Source organism: Botryllus schlosseri, chromosome 8, assembly GCF_051294905.1.
Source record: "Botryllus schlosseri isolate E-star chromosome 8, Bs_hap1, whole genome shotgun sequence".
NCBI classification, from domain to species: domain Eukaryota; kingdom Metazoa; phylum Chordata; class Ascidiacea; order Stolidobranchia; family Styelidae; genus Botryllus; species Botryllus schlosseri.
In genome coordinates this window covers 8,246,672-8,259,633 of record NC_137243.1, presented here as the reverse complement: position 1 = coordinate 8,259,633, position 12,962 = coordinate 8,246,672, and positions in this window count along the sequence as shown.

Genomic DNA, 12,962 nt, shown 5'->3' with positions numbered 1-12,962 from the left:
GTCAGTGCTCAATGACTCCAGTGCTAGTCGAGTCGATACACAAATTGAATCAAGTGAGGTCATTTTCCGCATTTTAAGAAAATGACTCAGGTCGAGTCACCAAAAATAGCCAGTTGATTCATTACGACTTCGTAACAGGCGGATGTGGTCCAGAGCTTTGCAATCTTTTCGCTTGTGGGTGTTAATGATTCGTAGGATATTGAATGCGTAATATTCTAAAACAGCAACCTGTCGCAGCTGTAGTCGGTCATCAATACTTTTGTACCGTAATGTAGTACCTAGTATCCCCAGCTACTGCGGCGCGAATCCTGGCTTGGTATCGTTACGTTCACGCCAGTCATTAAAATGGATTGGGTCGCCTCGATTTCCAAATTTATGGGCGACATTCTCTAGGCGCGTGACGATTGCATCGCTCCGCCAGCCAGCGTCAACAGGAGTGCTTTATTCCTGTGACGACACGATCCCCGTCGGAGGAACTCTAGTATCGTCATCATCATTGGTTTATTATAGCAATTTTTATCAGTTCAATACACCACAAAAATGCGATACAATATTAAAAGATAGGAAGTTGTCGAAGCGACTAGGAGTAGTCTATGGAATCAAGCACCCACCTTGGCCTAAGGCGATGTAAAGAGAAGGTATGCACATTGCACAGTGCACACTGAATGAAAAGTAAAAGAATATAGTATATAAAAAAGCAAGCGACAAAAATGGGGTGACATGTCCTGGAAGGCGAGATCGATAGGTCTGGTCGTGGTCCGGTAATCTTGAGGTTGGACTAGTACTGAGGAAACCGAACTTTTATACCGCGCATGGTCTAACTGTAACAAAGATTGATCTGATATTTGAGCAATGTAACCTAATCCGGGTTTCGGGACTCCTTATAGTAAGTAGGCTATTGGTTATGTCATTGCCAAAGTCAAATTAAATCAGCGTTTGAATATTGAAACAGATCAAAAACAACTTGAATAGTAGGCCTGCACTAATTGTGCCATTGTAATATAAATGTACCTTCGCCGAGGAAGAGAGAGATATGATATTCTTTCTCGCCTGCACCATCGAGATGCTTTGGCGACGGAGTTGCGATACGGCCCCATGAGGTCATCTAGTCTGCGCCCCCGTTTTTTTTCTCCTCCATGCTATCCGTGATTGCTGAGCGCCTAGCAGGATAGCTGCGGATACCATTTTTCGAGTCTTTGGTATGACCCGGCCGGGGATCGAACCCACGACCTACCGCTCGAGAAGCCGGACGCATAACCATTACACTATCTCGCTCGCTCGCTCGGTATCCATTGGTGTTACAGCTGTGGAGCGTACCCCTACTCACCTGTGGCGATAATATCCTGGATAGAAAACCCAAAATGACCCGTGATGTAACTAACTATATATCAAGGGATCAACAATTTGCCAATGGTTACCATACCGAGCTGCTTAGATACCTAAACGCAAACTATACGACCTTTTGATAGATTTTACTATATTCTCCATGACATTTTGATAGTAGGCTATATGTTGCGTCCGTGATTGTACGAAGTCACGGCGTTCCGAATCACAAGTCCTTCTCTTTTAGAGTAACGTTTGACCCGGCTCTACTCGAGTCATAATTTTAATCAACCAGTCTGTCCACGTTTGAGTAATATACGAAAGGTCGCGCCCAAGTCCAAATCACAATTTTCTGTCAGGAATCATGTTTTATCACTATGATCCGGTAATGTGACATAATAGATGATCTTGCATCGCATGGAAACTTTTGAAAGTGACGTGATAGTAGGGTCACCATGCGTCCTCTTTTAAGAGGATCTGTCTTCTTTCTTTTACTTTTTTGAAAGTGTCCTCGGAGGACCAATAAATGTTTTATTTTTTGAGAATTTGTCATCTTTTTTGAGAATGTTGGTTAAAATGTAGGGTAAAATTCGACTGAGATACAGTAAATCAGCACTGAAATAACCCTCCGGCTGTTATTGCGGGAGATGGGCCGGAATGATGACCTTTGTTTTTAGTCACCCAACCCGTTGAATAAATTGGTCCAGAAAATATTCCACAGCATACATGCCTAATTCCACAATTGAACTCGTACCCCTGGGCAGTGGCGTAGCAGCCACTTGGCGGTTTTGGCTCTGCGCCAGGGGCGGCAGGCTCCAAGGGGGCGGCAAAATGAGGCTGCACAGTGCAGACAGCCGGCTAAAAGCAGCGTAATTGGTAGTCGCTAATAGCTGGCGTCCCCTGAGCTAAAATTTATTCAAACTGATCTCAATCGAAATATATTGTCGCGCTGATTCCGAAAACACGAATCAATATGTTAACATGGCAATGGAAACACTCCGAGAAAGCCGTCAAGGCCGATTGCTCCTAACAATCGGAGCGCCGCAATGCAATGACCATGACCATGATAATGTCAAATGCTGAAGCGAGAGTGATTGATACGCGATGGAGCGCAGATCACGCCGCTGTAAAGGCCCTTCACGCAAGTTTTGATGAAGTTTTGGATGCTCTTGAGGAGCTAGGTAATCCCTACGAAAATCTTACTACACAAGGTGACGCTCATAGTATTCTAGAAGCGATTCAGAATGCACGATGCATGTTTCAAGCTTTGAACAGATTTAAACTTGAAGCTGAAAGTATAGGTTTACCGGCATACATCACTTAAATGATATGTTTGCATTTTTGAATCCTCACGCGCTGCTGCGAAGCGAGAGTCGCAATTTATTCACCAGCGCTTTTAAAAGCACTTATAACGACGAGGTGGACTTTTTGAAGTTAGCTGCGGAAATTGACATATTCAGGGGGCTGGTGCGGAGCAGTGAAATCAAGTTTGATCGTAGTGCAACAGCGTTTGATGTTTTACAGTGATTAGTTAATGCAAAACTACTTGATTCGACACCATATTTATGCTCGTGTCTGAACATTTATCTGACCATTGGTGTTTCAATTGCGAGGTGTGAGAGGAGCTTCTCAAAGCTCAAACTCAGTGCTTTTCAACCTGCGTGACAGTTCGCACTTGTGCGAATGAAAAAAATTGCAGTGCGAATGACGGAGATGGTGCGAATGAAAATCGTGATTAATTGTTAACTTTTCTGAGGTGGAATAATTCAAATAAACCTAATTGAAAATTTAAGGTCAGTGTAACATTTGTAATTGCAATTGTAAAAACTTAATACGTCGCACCACTAATCGTAACTCTCACAAGCCGTAGTGAAAGCAAAACGAGCGAAAAAAGTTGCCTTATTAATGAGACACTTGATAGCTTAAGCTACATAGTAGCCAGTTTGTTGCACATCTGAACAAAATATTATTAGGTATAGGCCTATCTTCATCTTCTTTTTGTATAACAATTTTCGATTAGCTTGTGCGAATGAAATTTATTTTACAAAAAAAGTGCGAACGGAGCTCAAAAAGGTTGAAAAGCACTGCTCAAACTGATTAAGTCTTATTTACGTTCTACCATGAATGATGATCGGCTATCAGCTTTATCCATTCTGTCTATAGAAAGAGACTACGTTCAAAAACTTGAATTTGAGGATATTACCGCTGATTTTGCTTCTGCGAAAGCCCGAAAAGTTAAGTTTTGAGACGGCTATTGGTTTTCTATTTGCACAATACATTCGTTCGCTATTTCTTGTTTTTATTATTTCTGGCCTTATTAACGTTAAGACGGTGAGGCTGGGACGCGGCATAGCAGTTCTAATTAATTTTATTGACAGGACTGCTTGAACATCAATATATGTCGGAATTTGCTGCGGTCTACTTAGGAGGAGGGGGCGGCATTTTAAGCGAGAGCCAGGGGCGGCAGCACACGCTGCTACGCCAGTGCCCCTGGGGGTTCTTCGTACCCCGAAGGGGTCTGCGGACCCCTGGAATAGAAATGTCCAATCGCCGAAGAATCCATTCGTGTTACAGCTGTGGAGCGCACCACTACGTTAATAGCCAACGATAATAACATGGATAAAGAGAACAAACAACACCCGTGACGTATAACCCACTATGCGTCACGGAGGCTACCAGAATTTACCATTTTCCGGATTTTACTCCAGTATTGTAAGTCTGAAAATTTTGAAAAAGTGTCATCTTTTCAGATTTCCAAAATATGGTAAGCCTATGTGATAGCGAAACTTGATGAGTAGCTTCTGGTTTTTGGAATAGTTTTAAAGTGAATTTTAAGTTCTCAAATTATAAATAAAGATGTGTGCCAGTTAAATATTGTCGAATACTTGAAAACCAAAATGCCGACCCGGGTCGTACAAAATGCTTGTGATGCGCGTGCTGGTCACCACTGCTTTAGGTCCATAAGTTTATTTTTGGGAGATTTCTCTTTATGGCGAATATGCAGTGCAGTACTACTGCATGTCTTACCGCGAGTAGTTGCAAGCTCTCATTCCGTCTATAACTATATGTAGGGTTACCATATTTTGAGATACGGAGCTAGGATACTTCTTCGACTCACAAACTTTATAATACCGGACGAGAAAACGGTTAATAAGAAAATCTTTACTATAGAAATACTGCCGTGTCGACCTAAAAAAAAGGTCATTTTTCCAAATTAGCTTCCGAAAGACCCGGTCTAACGCAATAATGTTGTAGTCCCCAAAACAGTCGTTTATTCCAGATTTCGCATCATTTATGGCGTATTTTAGTTGTGCTTGCACAATCGCCAGGCTGTCAAGGCAATAAAGCACTGCGAATTGCCAAAAGGGAGGAAATTTGGGAGTCCTGGGTGGACTTTTCCGATTTTATGAAAAAAGAGGACAAATCCTCCTAAAGGGGGACGTATGGTAACCCTACTATATGGCATTACTGAGGAGAGGACTGTGTCGAATGACACGACTCGTGGACTTCATATCTATTTTTCATAAATATGAGCTTTGTTTGAATATTAGATACAAGATTGGTATGATTGGCTGGTTCTTCGCTATGTAATCTCTGCCGCATACGACATGAATTTCATAAAGTTCATTGGTCTTTTTGCTTTTTGTCTTGTTGGGAACGTCTTTTTCATTCTCTCTCGCAGTCATCATCATTGTCTCTCGCTCCCATGCGTCCCCAACGTGGTCTCTGCTGCCGACTTATAGCATGGCTCACCTTTCAGTCTGGGCTTTTCAATGCACTACCGTAGTGTTGAGGTCGGCGATGAGGAGCCCAGATAAACCTCCGACACGTAGACGTTGGTCAGAACCGGTATTTGAACCAGCGTCCATTGGTGTCGTGACTACAATGTTTAGCCAACTGCGCCACTCGCTTCCCTGGACTCCCTGGTAGATTGCGCAATTTATTCCACACGCGGTTGGGTTCCGACCAGCAATTAATGAAGATATTCTTGGTGTATTTCAGAGGTCTCAAACTCAAATGTGCTCGCGGGCCAATTTCCTAGTTTTTGATGACGCCGAGGGCCGCAGCATCAATAATAGGGGTATATAATGTATAATATCCGAGCATGTCCACATTCAAGTCGAAATACAAGCAATTACTACTAAATAAATACAGTCCATCCTCAAGATTACCGGACCACGACTGACCTATCGATCTCGCTTCCCATGACATGCCGCCCTATTTATTGTCGCTTTCTTTTTTCTATACTATCTTCTTTACTTTCATTCAGTGTGCATGCCTCCTCTTTAGATCGCCTAGGCCAAGGTGGGTGTCAGATTCCATAGACTGCTCCTTGTCGCTTCGACATCTTCCTGTCTTTTCATTGTATCGCATTTTTTGTGGTGTATTGAACTGATAAAATTGCTAATAAACCAATGATGATGATGATATCCAAGTAGGCCTTATTTTTGACGGGATCTTGCTGACAGGTATTCCACAAACATCATGAAATTGTAGTTTACTATTGTACTATTCACGTTCAGCACGGAAAAAATCATATTTTCAAATATTTGAATAAAATTGTGTTTGTGCCGGGCATTTGTTAAAATAGGGAGTTGTAGACATCATGCGAGAGGACGCACCATGACATCTTAAAAGCTGTCGGGTTATAATATTGCAGCTAGCGGATCTTTAACGTGACACAATTTTATGTACAATATTTCAAAATTTACTGAAGATTGATCTGATATCAGAGCATGTAAGCGGTGTAGCCTAATCCGGGTTTCTGATATGGTCGTGGTAAGTACGCTATTGTTACTGTCATTGCCAAAGTCAAATTAAATCAGCGTTAGATTTGCCTTCGAGTATTATTGGAACAGATCAGTAACAACTTAATAATTATCGTGCCATGATAATAGCATTGTTTCTTAACCTTTTTAACGATCGCACCCCGTGTGCTTTCAATAAGATGTCTCGTACCCCCTGTCTAATTTCAACACAATTTCTGATGGTAGGTCTATATTAAAATCACAAATCCAAATCACATAAAATCGCGCGTAGCGCAAAGAATATTTTCCAGTTGAATAAATTGGTCCAGAAAATATTCCACAGCATACATGCCTAATTCCGCAATTGAACTCGTACCCTTGATGGGGTGCTTCGTACCCCGAAGGGGTCTGCGGAACCCTGGAATAGAAATATCCAATCGCCGAAGAATCCATTGGTGTTACAGCTGTGGAGCGCACCAGTACGTTAATAGCCGCCGATAATAACATGGATAAAGAGAACAAACAACACCCATCACGTATAACCCACTATGCGTCACGGGGGCCACCAAATGCCAATGGTTTCCATACTGGCGTGATTAAATAGCTACCCTACCCAACGCAAGCTACGACCTTTGATATATTACTATTCCCCCAAACAGATTGTTGCGCCCGTAGGATTACCAAGTCATCGTTCCGAGTCGCAAGACCTTCTCTGATTTTAACGGTTTACCCGATTCAACTCGAGTCATTTTATTTAATCACCCAGTCAATCCCAAATCGAGTAATTTTACGGAAAGTCGCACCAAACCAAATCACAATTTTCCGTCACGAATCATCAATGGGTCATTTTTATCATCATGAACTAGGAATGTGACGTAATAGCTGATCTTCTACCACATGGTAGCTTTTAAAAGTGATGTGATGGTGAAGTTTGTTGAGATTTCCGGTTTTTGTAGTAGTTTTAGAATGAACTCTAAGTTCTCAAATCTAAAAAAGATGTATGGCATTTGGTTATATCGTCGAATATTTGAAATCCAAAAATGCAGTCGCGGGCAGCACAAAATGTTCTCGTGGGCCGTGTATTGGAGACCTCTGGTGTATTTGCTATGATACACGCTAGTAGTAGTATAGATCGGTCGCGAATCGTAATGGGTTCTTATGGGTGCGGTCGCACATCGTATGGAAAACTCGTGGTGGCACATCGTACTTTTGGACCCCCCTCTCGGTCGCACATCGTAATGCGTTCTTATGGGTGCGCTCGCACATCGTACTTTCAGGTATAGGCATCTGTCGCATATCGTATAGAAAACTCGTGTTGGCACATCGTACTTTTAGGTATAGGCATCTGTCGCACGTCGTACTTTCGCGTGTCGTATTTCGCGTATAGGCAGTGGTGGTGATTCACAATGTGTTCTTATGGGTGCGTCGGCATATCGTACTTTCGGGTATAGGCATCTCTCGACTGGTGTTGAATATGTATCAAGTAAATAGCCATGTGATTGACTCTTAGTTAATGTGTATATTCCAAATTACGGCGAGTACGACAATGATATATCGTTATTCTTATGGACGCGGCGATGATTCGTACTTTCGTTGATAGAATGCTAGCGGCATGTCGTACTTTCACCAAAAAGGGTGTGAAATAGTTTGCTAAATCTAGGAATCAGTCGCTTGGTAATTCGTTTACCACGGAGCCGGCGTAGACGGCGATTCGAATACCAACAATAACCGCGTTCACAAACTAACACTCCAAAAAGGTGTGAAATATTGGTAAAATCCCGCGATCGCTCACAAGATAATACCTAAGACATAACCATCGCTCGCGACTCGCTGTTACATACATACCGATCGTTGACAATGTAATATTTTGGTAATTAGTTTACCACAGAACCCGCGTAGACGGCGATACCAACAATAGCCGCGTTCACAAACTAACACTTCAAAAAGGTGCGAAATAGGTTGCAAATCCCACGATCACTCACGAGATAACACCTAAGACATAGCCAGCCCTCACCAACTTGTTGTTACATACATTCCAATCGCCACAATGTAATATTTTGATAATCGGTATGTCACAGGAACCGGATTTCACTGGTAAAATTTAATAAGTAACGGATAACAGAGCCGTCACAGACGATGATTCGAATACCGACAAATTCTCACTTATTTCTGATCCCACCCTAATCCTTTGCGAAGTTGACGCTTATTCGAAAAGGTGTGAAATAATTGTAAAACCCTACGTCGCTGACGGGATAATGCATCAGACATAGCGATCTAGTTATAGCATGGGTCGGAATCCATTCGCGGGATGTACTAGGTAAATTGAGATAATCCAAAACCGAATATTTTGACTTTGGTGTAGTGTGAATTGAAATAGGATTGACAAACATGGCTATCAACTTTCCCACAGCCCCATATTGATATTATACGCACATTGATTCGAAACAAGTAATGGAACATTGCAACTCTATTCGCGATCCGACTTTTCGTTTGTCAAAGCGACATTTTTAACATCTTACCATACTCAAAAGAATTATTTACAACATTAACAAGTGTTCAAAATCTAGTTTTCACTTACTTGATTATACCACTGCAACTCACAAATTTGAATTAATTCATTCTGGTTGTATTCGTATGATCGGTCTTTTTTATTCAATTGTAAAGGTCGTTACTATTCTGAAGACAAAGTAAGCTATTTACTAATCGACACATAAATGACTTGACATAAACATATTATATTTTGAGTATACGAGATTTGAATGTCTGAACAATAACTGAGAAATAATTTATCATAATAAAATACGTATATTACAGCGTAAAAGATGTTTGAATGTCAGCAACTCTGTACGGTCATAGTTACTACCACTAATTTACCCGACCAACTCGTCATGATCATTCCTGAAATCAACACAAATATGACCACTGACTTGAGTTAACCACAAAACAGCATCAAGTTTTAAATCCACTTGTAGCTTACGGCTTATTTGAATGCTGGTTATGTTTTGTTGTAATTGAGTTCACGGACATAGTATTACGTCTCGACATCTGACCATCTTACCATATTCAAAGAATCAACCACGAAAACATTGTCAAGTAAATCCGTTAACCGACCAACTCAACAGTATCAATATGAAAAACAGCCAAACATACACGAATCCATACAAGCACTAAAACCTAAAATCCATAACAAACCTGGTTGTATTCATATCCCTACATGTCTTTTTTATTCAACTTGAAAAGTCGTTACTATTCTGTAAGACAAAGAAATTAGTATGCGGTATATTTTGTAAGATAAAAGTAATTACTTCTCGGTGCCCGCGACTTGAGATTAACATAATATGTTTGAGTATGCGAGATTTGAAAGTCTGCCCAACATGTTGAGAATTCATTTCTTACAATCGAACGCAGGTGTTATATTGAAAATTATCATGATGTAAACATAAGGATTGACACATTGATTTGACATATGTAATAGTTGATCATGACTTGACTATTAAATTATTTGCGTTAATTAGACCCGGCGTTGTGGTAAAGATTATTGTGACAGCAACAAACTTTTCAGTACCATTGTTATTAACATATTGAGTTGTAAACTATGTGTGTCTAAAATGTTCTCGATTGGAAAATTATTCAGCCTTGGTACAAACCACACAGAGTATTGTGGATATCAGGAAATATTTTACAAATGTCTGCATTAAACAAGACTAAAGATGAAACAACAATTTCCTTTGTTGAACAATAACCGGGGCAATACTTTATTGTCGGTGAGAATTGAAACACTTTCGCGCATTACCTGGTGTCAAGATATCACACTAGGTGAATTGACATACCACCATTTGATTAATGCTTAATCCGTTCGCATCATTTCACACTCACTTTGATCATTACAAAAGTAAATTGGAATATGTTTGCTAGGCACCACCCATTCAACTATACTTGAGTAATACAGAAACCTCTCAGCGTTAATAAAATCGAAATGTGCGCTACACTGAAATCTACAAAAATGTGTTTGTATTGCTGTTCGTAGTAGCGATATCGATTTGAACCTCCATCATCTAACCAAACTACTGAGAGTCGTTGTCAATTTACATGACGTTCACTGATTACATACTAGAACTATTTGTGCAGCGCACACGATGAGAGAAATTGGACATTTTTCCATTGCCATTCGTCAAAGTAAATGTCGTCACAATAATCAGTCACTAAAAGACCATATACTTGTATGTGATTGAATCGCCGACAATTAACTCGGTAAATCAAACCCCTGAGAAATTTCACTCAGTCATTGGATAGGAAACAGCGTCGCTTAATCGGTGTGAGTCGTTTTTTCTAAATACTAATCATATCTGTCCAGCCAAGAACAATTTTCACTCACTTGGGTAACAAAACCAGTGTCCAATATCAATACAAGATATTTTCGTCACACAAAAATAATCAACTTCACTCGATATTCCCGTACTACGAAACTGTACAAAGGTTACATGCTTTTGTATGACATGGAATCAATACCGATCGAAGTAACCGTATTGGAGATAACTTTTAAACAAACACACTCTACGTGGTTAACATTCTCGTCGATTCTATTGTGATTAATGTATACTTCATGTGATCTGGATTCATTTCGATATGGCTAAACATTCAACCTCGACGGATACGAATTGTCACACACTCAAGTAATATCATACCAAATAGTTATTTACAAGACACAGAAAATTTGTTTTGGTCGTTTCGATTTTATTACTGGAGATACTCATCACTTCGCTTAATACAATCTAGATTTAAACTCCGTCGAACCTTTGGTGTCTATCGTTTGCTGGATACGAATTATGTTAGTCTAAGAGTACACAATTTTCACTATCTTGGGTTATGAACTCAGTGTGTTAGCGATCATTCAATATTTTGTAGTATCAACTAGCTACCTCGTAGGATACGAATGATCATCCTCACAACTCTTACAAAAGTACGAAGGATATTTACATCACACAAAGTAATCGACTTTACTCGATATCCTCACACTACGAAACTGAATGATTGGTTTGACTCTACAAACTGTTCTGATGTCACAAGAACTTTTTCATACGAATGGTTACGTATCTAAATATTCAAATAATCCAACACACGACTATAGTACTTACAGAAATATCATAGTTCTTGTAACATAGTTGTATAAGTATAATGTTTATCGTAAGTCCTACATAGCCATGATATCCGTCCGAGTTTGACTTTTAGAAAACATTATACCGACTTCGCGACATCTTTCAAAATTAAAACCACGGTGACTGCTTCAGAGACCTACCAATGATATTGCAGTAATACAGTTACTTCCACAAAAGAGTATGTATTCGACTTACTTACAAATCTAACGCACAAAGCAATTTACTTTACTAACGAGAAGCACCGAGCCTCACATCAAAACAACTAGAAAGTGGAACTATATTAAAAAACGTCGCTAACCTTTGTGCACCAGCTGTAAATCACACAAGCAACATGTTTCAAGATTCTGGTTATTGAAAAACGTTAAAGTGTTTCTCCTGCACCAAGTCGTCAACATAACGACTTGGTGTAGAAATACTTTCACGCTTTTTGAATAACTGGATTCTCGAGACTTGTTACTTGTACGATGTACCGTTGGTGTGCAAACTATAACGACCATTTTGTATGATAGTATGTTTTACTAGTGAGGATAACCATATGATGACTCACCACTTTTCGTTAGCAAAGTAGTTTGATCTATGTGAAAGATGTAAGGAGCGTGACTAGAAAACATATGTACTTTGTTGTTGGAGTACTGCTATGGCGTTGACATAACCCTCTGGAAGTGAGTATGCTTTTCTTTCACGAAAGTTTACGTGGCTCCGTTGTAATAAATTTGTGTTAACTAAACTCGGATGGATACCGCAATTGTGCTGGACTTACACATGGTATTCGCATACTGTACACATACAAACTTTTGTGTAAACAACTCTGATGTTTATGTTCGTACTAGTTCTGTGTTGAACTATTTGATGATTAAGATACATGAACACCCATTCAGACAATAAAGTTCTTGTGATATCGAAACAGTTTTAAAGCGTCACCAATCATTGCGTATGTTCGTAGCATGAGCGAATATTTTCATGTGTCATGAATATCTTTCGTATACACTTAGTGTGAAATGAGATGTGTGGAACAATAATTAGTGTCGTAGAAAGTGTTGTGTTTGATTGCGTACTTTTTTATCATTGTTTGTTGTTGAAAGATGGGTGAGTTTACATTTAAATATAGTAAGCGGAACAACTCATGTAATAAATTTTACTCGTTTGAAAATCGACTCGCGTGAAAATACCGATTAACAGTATCAGTATGAGCAGTATGTTATTTTTCGCGATATGCAACCAATCTTCTAAGCATAACTTGTCGAAATTTATCGTGTCATAGAAAAGTCGGCTGTTACGAATTCGAAACAAATGTACTTCGATTATCACGACAAAGGGAATTGAGATCAATGCAGTATGTCGGAAGTGAATGTGTATCGTTTGGTATGTTCAGCAATCACTAAATGACAAAAATATCAAACTGTGCACACAACTCGGTTAGGTAAACGATACAGTTACAAGTCGGATGCGATCTCGATTTACAGATGACAGCTTGATGATGTAAAGCTCAACCACTCCAGTGTGTTTATTGCAAAGTATTTGACACAAAATATTGAAACGAAGGCCCACCACTTGGTTTCATTACAAGGTGAGTGAAAATTGTTTTCTGTTGGCTAGGTATGATTTGCATTTAGAAAAAAAAACGAACTACACCGATTAAGCGACGCTGTTTAATATCCGATGAGTGAGTAAAATTTATTTGGAGTTCGGTTTAGCGAGTTAATTACCGGCGATTCAATCACATACGAGTAACGTC